This window comes from Eptesicus fuscus, chromosome 7 (genome assembly GCF_027574615.1).
Source record: "Eptesicus fuscus isolate TK198812 chromosome 7, DD_ASM_mEF_20220401, whole genome shotgun sequence".
Lineage (NCBI taxonomy): Eukaryota > Metazoa > Chordata > Mammalia > Chiroptera > Vespertilionidae > Eptesicus > Eptesicus fuscus.
Genome location: NC_072479.1, coordinates 26,807,090 through 26,823,181, shown reverse-complemented (window position 1 = coordinate 26,823,181; position 16,092 = coordinate 26,807,090). Strand labels below are relative to the sequence as shown.

Here is a 16,092-nt window from a genome sequence, read left to right as displayed (position 1 = left end):
CTTAAAAATGTATTAACTAATAAATTAACAAAAACATCAAATAAATAACAGTTCATTGTGATCAAGTTTGTTTTTAATAAACTCACTAAGTCCTTTTCTAAAATTGTTCACATACCAGTGAAAACTCTATTTTTTTCTATTAAAAAAAATCCATATTTACCATAAGGCCTTTTGTTCAGAAATAAATCCCAAAGCCATTTACTATATACTATTCTCTTCATTTCCTAGTATTAAGAAAAAGCTTGTTCAAATATTTCAATTTAGGGTTTCTATGGGTAAATATTCTGGTATCTCAATTTTCTAAGGCTATTGCTCTCAACACCAACTTCACATTAAAATTACCTGAAGAACTTTAAAAAGCTTGTGCCAGACTAACTGAATTCAAATATTTTGGTAAGGGGTATATCAATTATTTAGTTCTGCAGAACAAACCATCTTAAAACGTGGGGACTTAAAACAATAAGAATTATTTGCTCATTACTATTCTGCAATTTGGTCTGGATTCAGCTAGGTGGTTATTCTGATGGAAAGCTAATAGATGCTGAGGAAGATATAGAATCCAAGACCAGTAGGAAAAATGTAAGAATGTATAAACTGAGAGTTGAAAAGAGAGAATAAAAATCTTTATATTAACTGGCAAATTAGCTACCAGAGTTAAAATTTAGAGTGTAACAAACAATTTGAATTTATTGTAGGACAATACTGCAATATAGAAACTTGGACTTGTAATTATTTCAAACTATCTAAGAGGTTGTTCATTCCCATACAAAAGAAGAGACACACACAAAAAATAATTAAAATAATATAGAAAAACAAATTATTAAATATTATCATGGATAGCTTTTCTAAAACCACAGAGAATGATTATGATTATCTTTATGAAATACTAGAGTCCCAGTGCATGAAACTCATGCACTGGTAGGGTCCCCAGTGGCTGCCAGCTGCCATCCAGGGCCTCCCTTCATTCCACGTCATCCCCTGGTGGTCAGCACAAGTCATAGCAAGCGATCGAACTCCCAGTTGTTCAAACTACTGAGGGGACACTTTGCATATTAGGCTTTTATATATATAGATTATCTCCAAAGTGTTGGGCCATGCTAATCTTTTGTGTTTGTTTTTTAATATGTTTTTATTGATTTCTGAGAGGAAGGAAGAGGGAGAGAGAGATAGAAACATCAATGATGAGACATAATCATTTTTCTGCTGCCTCCTGCACGCCTCCCACTGGGGATTGAGCCTGCAACCCAGGCATATGCCCTTGACTGGAATCAAACCCGAGACCCTTGAGTCCACAGGCTGACATTCTATCCACTGATCCAAACCAGCTAGGACCATGCTAATCTTTCTAGAAAAATTTACATAGTAGCATGTATTTGTAAACCATTGTGTTTTGATTGTAGATATTTCCCTATTTAAATCTCCATGCTTTTTCTGACATGAATATCACAACCAAATATCTCAGTTCTGAAATTAATTACATTAAAATATTTTTAATTTGTTAATTAAGTTCATAAGAGATGAAAGGCAATTTCATAACTGTAATTTCATTAGTGTAGAATTTCAACAATATTGAGTAGGTAATCTCTTTTATGAGAAACAAATTATATTTGTTATGAAGTACTAGAGGCCCGGTGCACGAAATTCGTGCACAGTAGGGGGTGGATCCCTCAGCCCAGCCTGTACCCTCTCGCAATCCGGGACCTTTCAGGGGATGTCCAACTGCCAGTTTAGGCCCAATCCCATGGACATCCCTTTCGCAATCTGGGACTGCTGGCTCCTAACTGCTTGCCTGCCTGCCTGATTTTGCCCCTAAAACTCAAGTTTCTTATTCTTTTTAATATTTATATTTCTTCTTTATTTTTTATTTTAAAATTCAAGACTCTTGAGAATATGAGGCATTTAACATTATTCCATATTCCTTACAGAGAGCTAAGCATGGTAAACACAGCAAATACTTAATACTTATGGGCTTCTATACAAATACTTTCCAACCAGGAATGTTTTAATAGGCAGTCTCCAAAAACTTGAACTGGAAAACCTAAAAGTAGAGTGCTCAGATTTAAGGCATCAGGTGCTATTAGCAAGATTTCTATCCCAATTAAATTCTAATTCTGAGCTCTCAACAGTCTGGACAAACTACCCTTCACTATCTCCAAAGTTTTATTTAGTTTTTTGTGTGATTCCAACATAGAGATTTATTTATTAAGAATTATTTAGTGTTACCATAAAAATCACCAATTGCTCCTTATTGGGTTTTTAACACACATGATTTCTTTGGGGGTCCCTCTATTTACCCCAACACTTTCAAAATACAGCTCTTAGTGCCAGGAGGGACAGTTAAGGCAGCGAGGTGTTTCTTTGGGTCTCGGCATCCGGAGGGTAGTTTCATAGGTAGGGTAGGCTGTCTCTGAAGAAAATTCTTATGCAGAAGAATGCAAATTCATTCATCGGTGGTCAGTTACTCATACCTGACAGCTTTAAAATAAAGTCCCCTTGGGCAAGGTCATCAAAGGCTTGCTGGTTGTTTTCAACGATAAAAAACTGTCTGGACAAAAGATAGTAATCGTGGTCCTTACATGACCCGAAACATCACTGCACCAGATCCTCATTTTTAAAATGAGGTGTATGATAGGGCTCCCCCAGGGTCACGCACCACATGGGGGGACGGGGACAGAAAACCCTAGGACTTGACTTATTAGCAACATTAACTGGTTTTTATCACACTGAAATGAAGGCAGTCTGTGCTGCCATGACATCAAAGGTGGTTCAGAAGCAGGGTGGTTATTTATTGCTCTGTTAGGGTAGACCCCCCCAAAGTGACTTTTCAGAAACCAGGGCTGTCCCTGCCTCCCCAGCCAGACTCTGGGCCACTCTGGGGGCCACAGGCCACAGCGGCCTGCCAGCTTGCTTCTCAGGGGTTCCGGCTTGTCTGTTGCGGGAAGTGCCGGCCACTGGGCACGCCCACACCTTGTAGTGGAGCTCGGTGTTCATCGCCGTGTACATCTCGGAGATGACGTCAATGGCGGCCGTGTAGCTGACCAGGAACAGGCGGACCTCCTCCAGGCACTCCTCCTCCGCCGCCACCTTCTGGCCCTGGGAGAGGCTTTCAGGAAGTCGGACTTGCAGGGCGCGGCACACAGCGCTGCCCGGGAGATCTTCTGCTCGATCCAGCCCGTCCTTCTTGAGCGCCATCTCGTAGGCCTTGGGGGCGTTGACACTGATGAGGTCGGGGTGGCTCTCATCCTGCTCCCCATAACAGATGCTCTGCAGGAAGACCTAGGTGAAGCAGAGGCCCCTTTTCAGCCACATCAACGCCAGCGTGGCCCCCACTTGGGGCCACTCTGCTCCATGCATTTCCTTCTCCGCCTCCAGGATGCTCTGCAGGGTCTGGAACTTGGCCGGTCGGTGTGTACACAGCTTTGATTTTCGTGATGTTACCACTTATGTCTGCCTTGATGGGAATAAACACTGGGGACCCAAGGCAATCGAAGAAGGGTGGCAGGTGGGACACCGCCTCCAGGAAGGGTCCGGTCTCGATCTGCTTGTCCGTGGGCAGCGGCTTCAGCAGGTGCTCAGCCAGCAGCGCCAATTCGGGGTCGAGGCCGGCAGTGATGCCGTTTTCTAACCCGATCTGACTCTTCCTTCCCCAGCACATTCCAAACCTACTCCAGACGGACCACCCCAACCCCGCAGACCCTTAAACCCTTCCTCCTATTTCTTTGACTTTCCCCCATCAAACTCGCACCCTATTGTGTTGCCTAGGGGCGCCCCTAACTGGTCCCTGGGGGGAAGCTGCGAGGGGCAGTGGTGGTTCTGGCCTAACTGCTGGGGCTTGAGCTGGTGGGCCCGGCCAGGGTGTGTGGAAAGCTTTGCTTCCCCTGTTGCTGGCGGCAACCCTGGCCTGTTCTCTCAAGCTCCATTCTGCCGCCATTTGTTTGAATTTGTTTACCTTCTATAATTGAAACTTTGTAGCTTGAGTGGAGGCTTAGGCCTGGCAAGGGCAGGCAGAAAGCTTGGCTTCCTCTGTTACCTAGGAAACCTTGCTCTCTGTGGCTGTAGCCATCTTGGTTTGGGTTAATTTGCATGCTCGCTCTGATTGGATGGTGGGCGTGGCTTGTGGGCGTGGCTTGTGGGGTGTCGGAGGTGTGGTCAATTTGCATATTTGTCTATTATTATATAGGATGTATCTTTTTTATCCATTCATATAAAACAGGTTGTTTTATATCTTGGCTATTGTAAATAATGCTGCTATAAACACTAGAGTGTATATATCTTTTCAAACTTGTGTTTTTGTATTCTTTAAATAAGTAATTAGAAGTGGAATCGCTGTATCATATGGTACTACTATTCTTAATTTTTTGAAAAATCTCCATACTGCTTTCCATAGTGGCTGTACCAGTTGACATTCCCACTAGCAGTGTATGAGGGCTTCCTTTTCTTCACATCCTCTCCAACATTTGTTATTTCTTTTCTTTTGATAATAGTCATTCTAACAGATGTGAGGTGATATCTCATTGTGGTTTTGATTTGCATTTCACTAATAATTAGTGATGTTGAACATTCTTTGTCCTATTTTTAAACTATGTTGTTTGTTTTATTGTTGTTGAGTTATATGAGTTCTTTATATATTTGGGAGATTAACCCCTTATCAAATGTAAAATTTGCAGACTCTTTCCATTTACATCAGTCTTAGTAATATTTTTGTGGATTTGACTCCAATAGCTAAGGAAACACAAAATAAATAAATGGCACTACATCAAACTAAAGAGTTTCTGCACATTAAAGGAAACTGCACAGCAAATGTCATCAACAAAAGGAAAAAGCAACCTACTTTAAAGCCTTATATGTTCTGTCTGTATATACTGTGGGAAAGTACAAAATTGTATATAATCAAGAAAATTAAAAATTACTATGTCTTATTATTTAAGATGTTTTTCAATATGAGGTTCCCTTACTCTTAAATTGCATTGTAAAAAAAATACTAAGCAGAAATTCTTCCATTGAGCAAGGAGATGGAAGCACTCCATCTTCATCTGATAATTTACATATTTCTGTGTTCAATTCACATTATCTGAATAATAAAATCTTTATTTTGAGATTATCTGTCCTTGTATGTAAAAAATGTGTGTTTATGAGGCTGCTACTGCATAATAAGCAACAAATGATAAATCAATTGTAAAAGGAACAGGATACTTTGGGAAAGTTTATCTGAGCAGAAAAGTTTCCAACAGTATGATGCTGCAACTCTAGAAGCCTATATTATAAATAGGTATCACATTGGATCACTTTATTTAGTAGACAGCTTTAATAATGAATATATTTCGAGGTCCTTAAGCACTTTTTTGTTACCTTCTTTGATGGTTTGCAAATCAATATATGGCTCTCCTGAATACTCTCACTGTTCTTTCAATCAAGAGCATATGTTAGTTTTCAAAGAAATGCATACTGGGTTATAGTAATTATTTAAATTTTAAAATGCAAATTATCTCTCTGGTAGGTGTTGTTAGATGAATAGGTCTGATATTTCCCCAGCAGGCTTACTTATAAAAGAACACATTTTAAGAAGAAGCAGACAAAAATATAACTATAATTCTATTTTCATAAAATATAAAAAATAGGGGAATTTTGAAGGTTTCATGGAAATAAATTATGGGAAAAATGTGAAGGAAAGGGAATTTGTTAAGTGGTTATTGTAAGTTCATTATAGAAACCAAAAAAACTAAAGCATTATAGAATTATACTCTTTTTTAAATGGTCATTTAAAAATACGTTTTTGAAAAGGCATGTGTAGTAACTAGACAAAAATAAGGAAACTTAGGAAAGAGGCAGATGTGTTTTATATGAAGTGGCTGGTTGACAGCACTGATGTATTAAATTGTCGGCGTGGCCATATCAAACAATCAGCACATTGTTCTGAGCCACACTGACTCTGCTGGCCTTGTGGTTTGGTTTAACCAACAGAATATACTAGTATAATAGTGTGAAAGTGATGCTGTATTCGTTTTGAGCTTACACTAAGGTGACGTTGTGCTTTTGGCGGGACAGTCCCAATTTTTAACAATTTGTCCCATGTCCCTCGGCTTTTTAAAAAAGTCCCAATTTTTGGAAAGAATGCATGACAAGCTAGGGAACAGCGGGAGAACAGGAAGGGAATATACGGTTTTCGACAGCCATGTGGCTATTTAGCCAGGATATGAGTTTTATATTATTTTTGTTAATTTTATAATGTTAAACTTTAATAATAACAAATAATTGTTGAGAACTGATTATCAAGAACTGCTTATCAAGGTTCGCATTGTTGATCAGTTGTTAGAATTCGACCACCATTGTTTGGACTTAATGAACAATGGCATTTTTTGGGATTGGCAACGACGAAAACATTTTGTAACTGTCTCTCAGACGATACACACATCGTACTGCATCCTAGAAAGCTAAACAAGTGATGTCATTACAAATCAGCTATTCAGACAATTTAGGTAAGTAATTTATTTATTTATTTCATAAATACATAAATTTTCTTGAATTTAGCAGGCAGTACTCGTATTATTTATATTTTATAGTGGCGGCAAAAAGTCTAGCACTAGCCTTGAAAGTGACACTTACGATTTACGTTACAGCATATTCAGAGGAAAAATAATACAAGTTATTATTGTTATTATTTAGAAAGAAATATAGGATTAAAATAATTTAAAAAATATAGTTACTTTATAACAATCAAATTAATTTAATTTATAAACTAACAATAAAATATGTTCATGTAATTGTGTACCTACTTACTGTGTTTTTAAGCAATATGTATATAATAATTTATAATATAATTTTAAATTATTTTTTTTTAGATTTTTAACATAATGAGTAAGAAAAGAGGATGCAAATTCAATGATGATCTAAGAAGTAAATTTCCTTTTATTCAAAAAACCAAAAGCGATTACAATATAGACCAAATTTTTAATCAAGAACCCCCCCCCCCCCCCCCCCCCCCGGCCGAAACCGATTTGGCTCAGTGGATAGAGCATCGGCCTGCAGACTCAAGGGAAACAGGTTCGATTCAGGTCAAGGGCATGTACCTTGGTTGCGGGCACATCCCCAGTAGGGGGTGTGCAAGAGGCAGCTGATCTTTGTTTCTCATCGATGTTTCTAACTCTCTATCCCTCTCTCTTCCTCTCTGTAAAAAATAAATAAAATATATTAAAAAAAAATAGAACCCTCCCCTCCCTCCCCCCCCCCCCCTCGGTCAAAGGTGTCCCGCTTTACCAATGTTGAAATCTGAAATCTGGTCACCTTAGCTTACACACTTCCATTTACCCTCTTGAAACTCCGAAGCGAGTATGAGAACAAGCATCTGGAAAGACTGGAGGAAGAAAGACCAAGTGAAACATACAAATTATCTCAGCTGGGTCATTCTAGACTAGCCAGGTACCATCCAGCCACCTGCTAATGGACCGCAGAAGCAAAAGCAAGCCCAGCCAAGGGCATTGAAGTGAGTCAGTGTATCAATCAGCAGATCCACTCAACTGATCTCAGATTCATGAGAAGTAGGTAGTATGTAGTTGTTATTTTAAGCCACTAAGTTAGGGAGTGGTTTGTAACATGACACATTGTGGTCATAGATAATTAAAACAATTATGTATGTATCATCTAAATCAGAAGTTTTGAGAATAAATAATTATATCAGCAATTATATTGGAAAAGCAGACATAAATTGGTATTGTCCAACTAAAACCAGGCATATAGTCATTATATAGCATTCAGTATCACTCCTTATCAAAGGTGGGTTGTTGTTGTTTTACTTATGATGTTTACATTTTATTTATTGGGGTAAAGAAATATGAGAAATCTAGAAAAATAAAATGAAAAAAATGTTATCTTAAATATAGGCATTCAACTTTCTTTTCTTTTTTAAAATACACTTTTATAGATTTCAGAGAGGAAGGGAGAGGGAGAGAGAGATAGAAACATCAATGATGAAAGAGAATCATTGATCGGCTGTCTCCTGCACACCCCCTACTGGGGACTGAGTCCACAACCCCAGCATGTGCCTAACCAGGAATTGAACCCTGTCCTCCTGGTTCATAGGTCGATGCCTAATCACCTAACCACACCGCTGGGCATGGCCATTAGACTTTCAGCTGTAAATAATAAAAGCAACTCAAAATTATTTACAAAATGAAGATATCTATAATCTCACATAAAGAATTAAGGTTGACTAAAGTTTAAAAAATTTTTTTAAAATAAAACAAGCAAAAATAAAGTTGTTGTTTTTGTTTTTTTTGTTTTTTAATATTTAAGGTTGATTGGCATGCTGGCTCAATAATATCACCAAAAACCCCCACATCAAAACACAAAATAAAAATCCAAAGCCCTGCCAAACCGGTTTGGCTCAGTGGATGGAGCCTCGGCCTGAGGACTCAAGGGTCCCAGGTTCGATTCCGGTCAAGGGCATGTACATTGGTTGTGGGCACATCCCCAGCAGGGGATGTGCAGGAGGCAGCTGGTCGGTGTTTCTCTCTCATCGATGTTTCTGGCTCTCTATCCCTCTCTCTTCCTCTCTGTAAAAAATCAATAAAAAAATATATTTAAAAAAAAAAAAAAATCCAAAGCCCTCAAACCAGCTTTTATTATTATCTTTCTTATCCCAATAAATGGCATTATCATTTATCCAGTTCTTATACCTTTCCATTTTTTTCTCCCATTTTAGTCATCAACAATCCTGGTGTCTTAACCTTTGAAATACACACAAAATCTGAGTAAATTTTACTAAATCCATCACTACCATCTTGGTCTAAAGCAACATCCTCCCCTGCTGAATTATTGCGCTAGTCTAATATATCCACTTCCAACCTTATACTAGTATCTCTACTAAGAGGCCTGATGCGTGAAATTCGTGCAAGGCTAGCCTTCGCAGCACCGACTGCCGGGGCCCTTGCAGCCCCATCTGCCTTGCAGTCCTCGCAGCCCTGCCCCCTGCCTACACCTGCCTTGGCCAGGCACTGCCCACATCTGCTGCCACACACCGCCAGTTCCCTGGAGCCCTCCCAATCCATTGTCCCACAGAGGGTGGCCTGGGCCTCCCTCTTTGGAGCGATCACCCCTTGGCCAGTGGCCTGGGCCTCCCTCTGCAGGGGATCATGGGGCAATGGCGAGTCCCCTGACCAATCGCATCACATCCACCTTGGCTGGCCTGGCGCCAGTGCATGTCATAGCATGGTCACCCAGAAGGTCATCCGGACAGTTGTTCTGCTGTTTGTTAGTTCATTGGATTTGCATATTACACTTTTATTATTATAGATAGTATATTTTTAACTGTAGAGTGATCCTTTTATACTGTGAATGGGATCATGTTACTTCTCTGCTGACAGTTCTCCACTCTGACCAATCCATTACAAGTTATAATGTTCTGGGGCTGTGTTGTTCATTTCAGTAGCCACTAGCAGCACATAGCTATTGAGCACCTGGTATGTGACTAGTCCAAATGATGGTATGTTTTCAAGTATAAAGTACACTCTGGATTTGAAAAGTTATTATGACAAGAAAAAAAAAGCAAAATACCTCATTAATAGTTTGTATGTTGATTACATGTTCTGCGTGTGATGAGCTAAATAAGATATCTTACCAAGTTCATTTGGTTTTATTTTCTTTTTATATGGCTACTAGCTAATGCTATGATTATATATGTGTCTTGAAGTATATTTCTAGTGAACCACCTTATAGGATTTGGCCCCTAGTAGCACTGAGGTAATCTCTTACTATGCTCTTTGTAATACACATTTGTGACCTTCCTACTGTCACAGAAACACCAGGCATGCACCTACTTGGTAATTGTTAGGGATAATTTTAAGTCTTGTGTAAACAAATGCCATTTGGAATCTTTTTAAGATCTATAAAGTTATTTCTATAAAATAAGGTAAAAAACAAATATCTGTTAGAATATAAAAGACAACAAATTATAATTCTTAGAAAGCTAAAAATACTACAAACATCATCTGAAACAATAGCATGACATTGTGGGCACTATCCAATCTGATAAAAGAGTAATATGCAAATTGACCATCCAACACACAAGATGGCTGCCCCCATGTGGTCAAAGATGGCTGCCCCCATGTTTTCAAAGATGGCTGCCACAAGATGGCCAGCAGGGGAGTGCAGTTGGGAGGGACCAGGCCTGCAAGGGAGGGCAGTTGTGGGCAATCAGGCCAGCAGGGGAGGGCAGTTGTGGGGGACCAGGCTAGCAGGGGACCAGTTAGACATCAATCAGGCTGGCAGGGGAGTGGTTAAGGGGGTGATCAGGCTGGCAGTCAGAAGTGGTTAGGGGCAATTAGGAAGGCAGGCAGGCAAGCAGTTGGGAGCCAGCAGTATTCCAAACCAGTAAGAATTAATGTATGCCAAGTCAATCTTGATGAATTACTGAATATAGGGGTGGTCTTGAGAACCCCTGAAACATATGAATATACCATTTAGGGCAGTCGGACATCCCTTGAGGGGTCCCAGAATGGAGAGGGTGCAGGCTGGGCTGAGGGACACCCTCACCCCATGCACGAATTTTGTGCACCAGGCCTCTAGTAAGTCATAACATTATATGGTCTCTAGTCCTTCATCTATAGATCAGAACTCTTGAGATTATATATATATATATATATATATATATATATATATATATATTCTGTGGGCAGTAGTTATTTTTGGAAGTCATTCCTGTGCTGGGGATGGCTAGCCATGATGTAATCATACATGTAAGTAACTGAGAATCATTTACATATATCCTACCAAGCTCATATCATATGTAATCATATTAAATGAATCCCCAGTTGAACTTCTTTTTATCTAGTTTTCCAAAAATATCTGTGGTACCTAGATACCATCTACAAAAATAGAGTATAACAGAAGAGAATTTGAAGCTAGGAGTGACCTTACCCAATTGAAGATAAAAAAGTCTAATTTATCAAATATTTACAAAACTTGACCATATGATTGTATTACTATTTTCATAATAAATACACCTGTGAGACCTCTGGATTAGTAATACACTCCCTTCCTTCAAGTCTCCTCAAATATCACCTTTCTAATGAGGTGTACTCTATCCAACCTGCTTAAAATCACTGCCATCCACAGCTTTCTTGATATTCTGATTTATTTTTTCCATATACCTCTGTATACTATAAAATTTGCTTTACTAAGTATTTCTTGGTGGTTGATCTTCCCTAATATCACTGTTAGGTAAATGCCATGAGAACAAGAATTTTTAATAACTTGTTTTTCTTCTGATGCATTCCCAATGCTTTGAATCATGCCAAGAGCAGAGTAACTACTGGATATATGTATATTCAATGAATGAAGAAGCCAGAACTTTTTATCTTTTTGCTCTGCCAACCTCTCAGGTCTTCAGACTTTTCTCTCATGCTTGCAAGGCAATCCAGCTGACATCATCTTTTCAAACAGCTTCCTTCCCAACATGGACAAAGAAGCTTTCTTTCTTGGTTCTCCTTTGTGTTCATTAAGTTTAATTTCAACATTGTCAATTTTCTTCATTATGCTTTCTTGCCATTAATTGCATTTTTTTCTATCATCGTGTCTTGAATGCCTGACTTCCTTCTCTCTTTTTTTCCCCCTATGAATATGGGTACCAAATTTATGTATATATATTTTTCTTTTCTTTTAGGCTTATTTAATGGTTCCATCCATATTTATACACCAGGTTTCAATTGACATACATTTAAAGGTTTTGTAATTTGTAACTGAACTTCCCCTATAACTCCTAAATTGCTTAAAAGATATTTTTGTTTTGATGTAATTTATAGATAAATAAGACAATATTTCTTTGTGGACCTCTTTTAGATGTATAGTTTCACTGTATTGTAATAAGAAAATTCCTATTTTAAAAATGTATTGGGGTTTTTTGAAGTCTAATAAATGAAAGTTTATAATGATTAATCCACTGATAGTCATATTTGTTTACATGTTGCTGCATTTTTTAAAACATATTTTTATTGATTTAAGAGAGAAAAGGAGGAGAGAGAGAGATAGAAACAACGATGAGAGAGAATCATTGATCAGCTGCCTCCTGCATGCCCCACACTGGGGATTGAGCCCACAATCTGGGCATGTTCCCTGACCAGGAATCAAACCATGACCTCCTGGCTCATAGGTCAACACTCAATCACTGAGCTATGCCAGCTGGACATGTTGCTGCATTTTTTAACAAAACACATAATTTATTCCAAATGGACTTATTACTTCCATTAAGCTATACATTCAAAGAAGTCTACCTATAACTGGGTATCGCTAAAGCAGATGAAAATATTAAAATTGTCATCATTGAAAAAGTAAAATGTTTTAATGGCACTGAAAAATAATTCATTTAACATTTTGCTATACATAGAAAGTGCTAAATTAAGAGATTTCTTTTGTCACTTAGGAATACAAAGAAGAAAAATAAATTAAATAAAAATAACTTGAATGCATTTAAAAGCAATTTTTACAATATTCTTTAGTAGATGTAGAAAACTCACTTAACATGTAGATATAAACAGTGAATAAGAGTGTGTAATTAATGGCTGTGGTGTAGCTGATTCAGTGAAAGTTTAGTCCAAAGGATGAACTGGGAAAGGGATCATTGAAGTTGTCTCTTTCACCCATAAAGGGTGAATTATTTATCATGAAAATGTAAGGTTATTATTAGTATTAGTAAGAGTTTATAATAATATCAAGACAGTGTTCTGTCTATGTATATTTCTGTGTAAAATTTCCTCAAATAAAGAAATGGAAATTATTTCAGTAAGTCAGATTTTAAGATTTAGATGGAAAAGTAGAAAAATCCATTTTTCTGTAACCTTAAATTTGACCTAATATCTGTCTTTGTGATGCAGCTCTTTGTAAATACTGTATTATGTCTTATCTATTTCTGAAAAGGCAAAGCCAACAAAAGAATATTTCTGTAGTTATTTTTAGCATCAGGTCAGACTTTCTCTGAATTCCCACTGCTTTAAAATGTGATTTCAAGATCTACTGGGTTTGTAGGTGGAACAGATTTCAAGGATTTTGAACTTGAATGCATTGTGATTATTTTTTTCTTTCCTTGACAAAATTGCAAGGAACGTCTGCTCCTTCTAAAGCACTTCTGAAGAAATGGATCTGACTGGCTACAGCTTTATATACAGCATGGCTTTCCCTGAGGGAGATGAATAATAATTGTTTTGTTTCCAGAGCATCACAGAGTAATATGAGATTTGAAGAGAATAATAAACAGAACCTAGGCTTAGCTCCTGCCTCTGAATCATCAGTCAGATCAAATGAGCACTGGATGTCGTGCAAAGTGAATGTAATGTTAACTTTCTGTACTTGAAATGAAAATATTTCACCTGCTAACATATTTCAAAATGACTTTGGAAAGAGATGCCTTGCTTTGATTGATAGTACTCTATTCAGTATACATTACAGAAACTGTTATTTATCAACATGATTTTTTGTTGATATTTTACTCTAAGATTTAATCTTTGATTAAAAGAGCATGCTTGAATTTACATTTTTTTATGTTTAAGTGGTTCATGGAATCTTAAAGATATTTTTTATTGTTGACAGAGGAATGTTTCAAAATCCAGTCCTCAGTGTATGATAAGGATATGTGTGATTGAGAGGTTGCTGAATGTACTTAATTGCTAGGGTTGAATTTCAGTTTAGATTCCTGATTCAGGAGTTCCTAGGTTTTGAGGGTGGAATGAAGCCTTTACTTTCTCTGTGACCTCGTAAAATTACTGCATATTTAATATGATGAAGATAATAACTGACCCTATCTGATAGTAATGTTATGAAAATTAAATGAGGTAGCCAGAGCAGAACTCCTTACAGTGTGCCAGACACATAATGAATGTTAATAAATGATAGATATTAGTTATAAAAGTGGACTTATAACATAGTGAAAATAATCCTGGCCAAGAAATGCTGAGCTCTAATAAAAAAAAAAAAAAACTGTTACTTAATCACTCTATAACCTTGGGAAAAACACATAAACTCTCTGAATTCATTTTAATATTCACAAAATAAAGGCTTTTATAAATTTCTTGTATATCAAATAAAACTGAAATAAAAATAAAATATGATAATATATATGGTTCTTCCATATAGTCAGATGCTCTTTTATTTAAGGGTCTATTTATTTTATTATCTCTCTTCACACACAAATTCCTTTAAAATCATGAAATTAGTTGATGCTTTCTACATAAGTCCATGTTTAAAATAAATGAAAACTCAAATTCAAACTGCTTTCAACCATATGTAGAATTTGCATGTATATAAATATTTTTCATGGTTTCAGTTTTTTAGAAATGTGCTTTTCAATGCTATTTTACCTCCTTCCTAATAGTTAACTATCAACCCTATATTCAGAATAGTTTACTTCCCCAACCATTTGCTACAAGTGCCATATTTCTTATATCCCTATGGAATAGTCTGGTTATAAAATTGCGCATAGAAAAAGAATGAAATTGGATGTACAGCTCAAGAAGCTATTTTGGTCACCATATCTCCCAGGAACAACTTGATATAGATTTATAATCCATCTTTAAAATGGATTAACTTTAGAGACTGGAAAGGAAATGAAATATTTAAGCACTCAAACTTTAATATGATTTAAATATCCAAATATGATTTAGAGGGCTAGCTTGGAGGAAATAAAGAAAAAAGGAAAAAAGAAAAGAATTAGTTTTCTGTCTGATTTATATTACCACAAAAAAACGTTAACTTTTGCATACTGGACTAAAATATATATCACTGGCATATGAGTTTCTATTTCCACTCAGTATTGCTGGGAATCTATAAGTCAATTGAACTGAATGAATATTTTTGTATACTCCCAAAAGCTCCAGTTTCTTCCATGCACTTCACTGTTTTTTTTTGTTTGTTTGTTTTTGGTGTGGTGTGTGTGTGTGTGTGTAAATTTAAGAGGTGATTGGCAGCCCAGCTATCTCCATGGAGATTAGTAGTATGAACTTGCAACATGCTTTTAAAGTAACATAAATTGCCAAATTTAATGATACTTAACTATAGAACATGAGCCAATTTTGTGCCAAGCTGTAAATATTTGGGGATGAGATCTATAGAAAACAAAAACTATATTACCTACATTTTCAATATAAATAATATACAAAATGCTATTTTGTGGAATTTAAGAAATAGTTACTATTTGATTGCAAATGATTCTATTGGGTTTGGGGGCTGGGGTTAGTAATCCTCTATGGTGTTTCCACACATTTTATGACAGTTTTGTCCTGGGCTATCTTTCCAAGGACATTTGTAAAGTAAACTGCCTAAGAGACTAGGAAGAGTGTCTCCCTGTGAGTCAGTGCACACATTTCTTTCCTGACCAGGATAATAGAGATAATGTTTTTTCTCTCCTTAGTAGATTGGGGCAAGCCTAAACTCAGGTTTCCAAAACTGTGACTCAGACCTTCAGGATGTGAAGGCAAAAGTAACTGATGCAAACATGAAACCCGTGTGATGTGCTGTGTTTAAGTCGCACAGTCCTCTGTCTCTGTCTCGGGGAGTTCTGACCTTCTTCCAGCACCCATGTAACTGTGGCAGGCAACTTGTTAGCTTAGAAGTAGGGTAAAATCTCAGGCTTCAGTTTTTACAGATTCACTGTGATGGAACAGTTATTTATTGAGAACTTAATGTATAAATGATTGTGTTCAATGTTGCAGAGAAATACAGAGACTATGTGGGCCATATCCTAAAGGTATTTATCATTAAAGGTGGAGTGGGAAAGTAAGCGGCACCCAGAATAGTGTAACTCAGAGGAAGAAATTATTTATACTGACACAATAACAAAAAACCACCACCATCACCAACGAGTTATATTTTGATAGGTGCCAAATGGGTTATATGGGGTAAAGAAGTACCCAGACTAATGAAGCTAAAGTAGTTCTTGACCTGTTTCTATAATGACAATCATGGCTTAATTTGATATTATGTGGAACACTGCCTGAGTGTGATACTTAAAAGGCAATTTAGGACAGATCAAGAAATAGACAATAGACAAAAAAAAGAAGTTGGATCTTGTATCTGTCAACCACTAGGAAACACACACACACACACACACAC

At 37.2% G+C, this 16,092-nt stretch overlaps 1 pseudogene; it reads right to left on the bottom strand.

Moving 5' to 3' along the window:
- Nucleotides 1-2,796: 2,796 nt before the first annotated feature.
- Nucleotides 2,797-3,655, bottom strand: LOC103288142 (glycolipid transfer protein-like; annotated as a pseudogene).
- Between the last annotated feature and the right edge of the window lie 12,437 nt (nucleotides 3,656-16,092).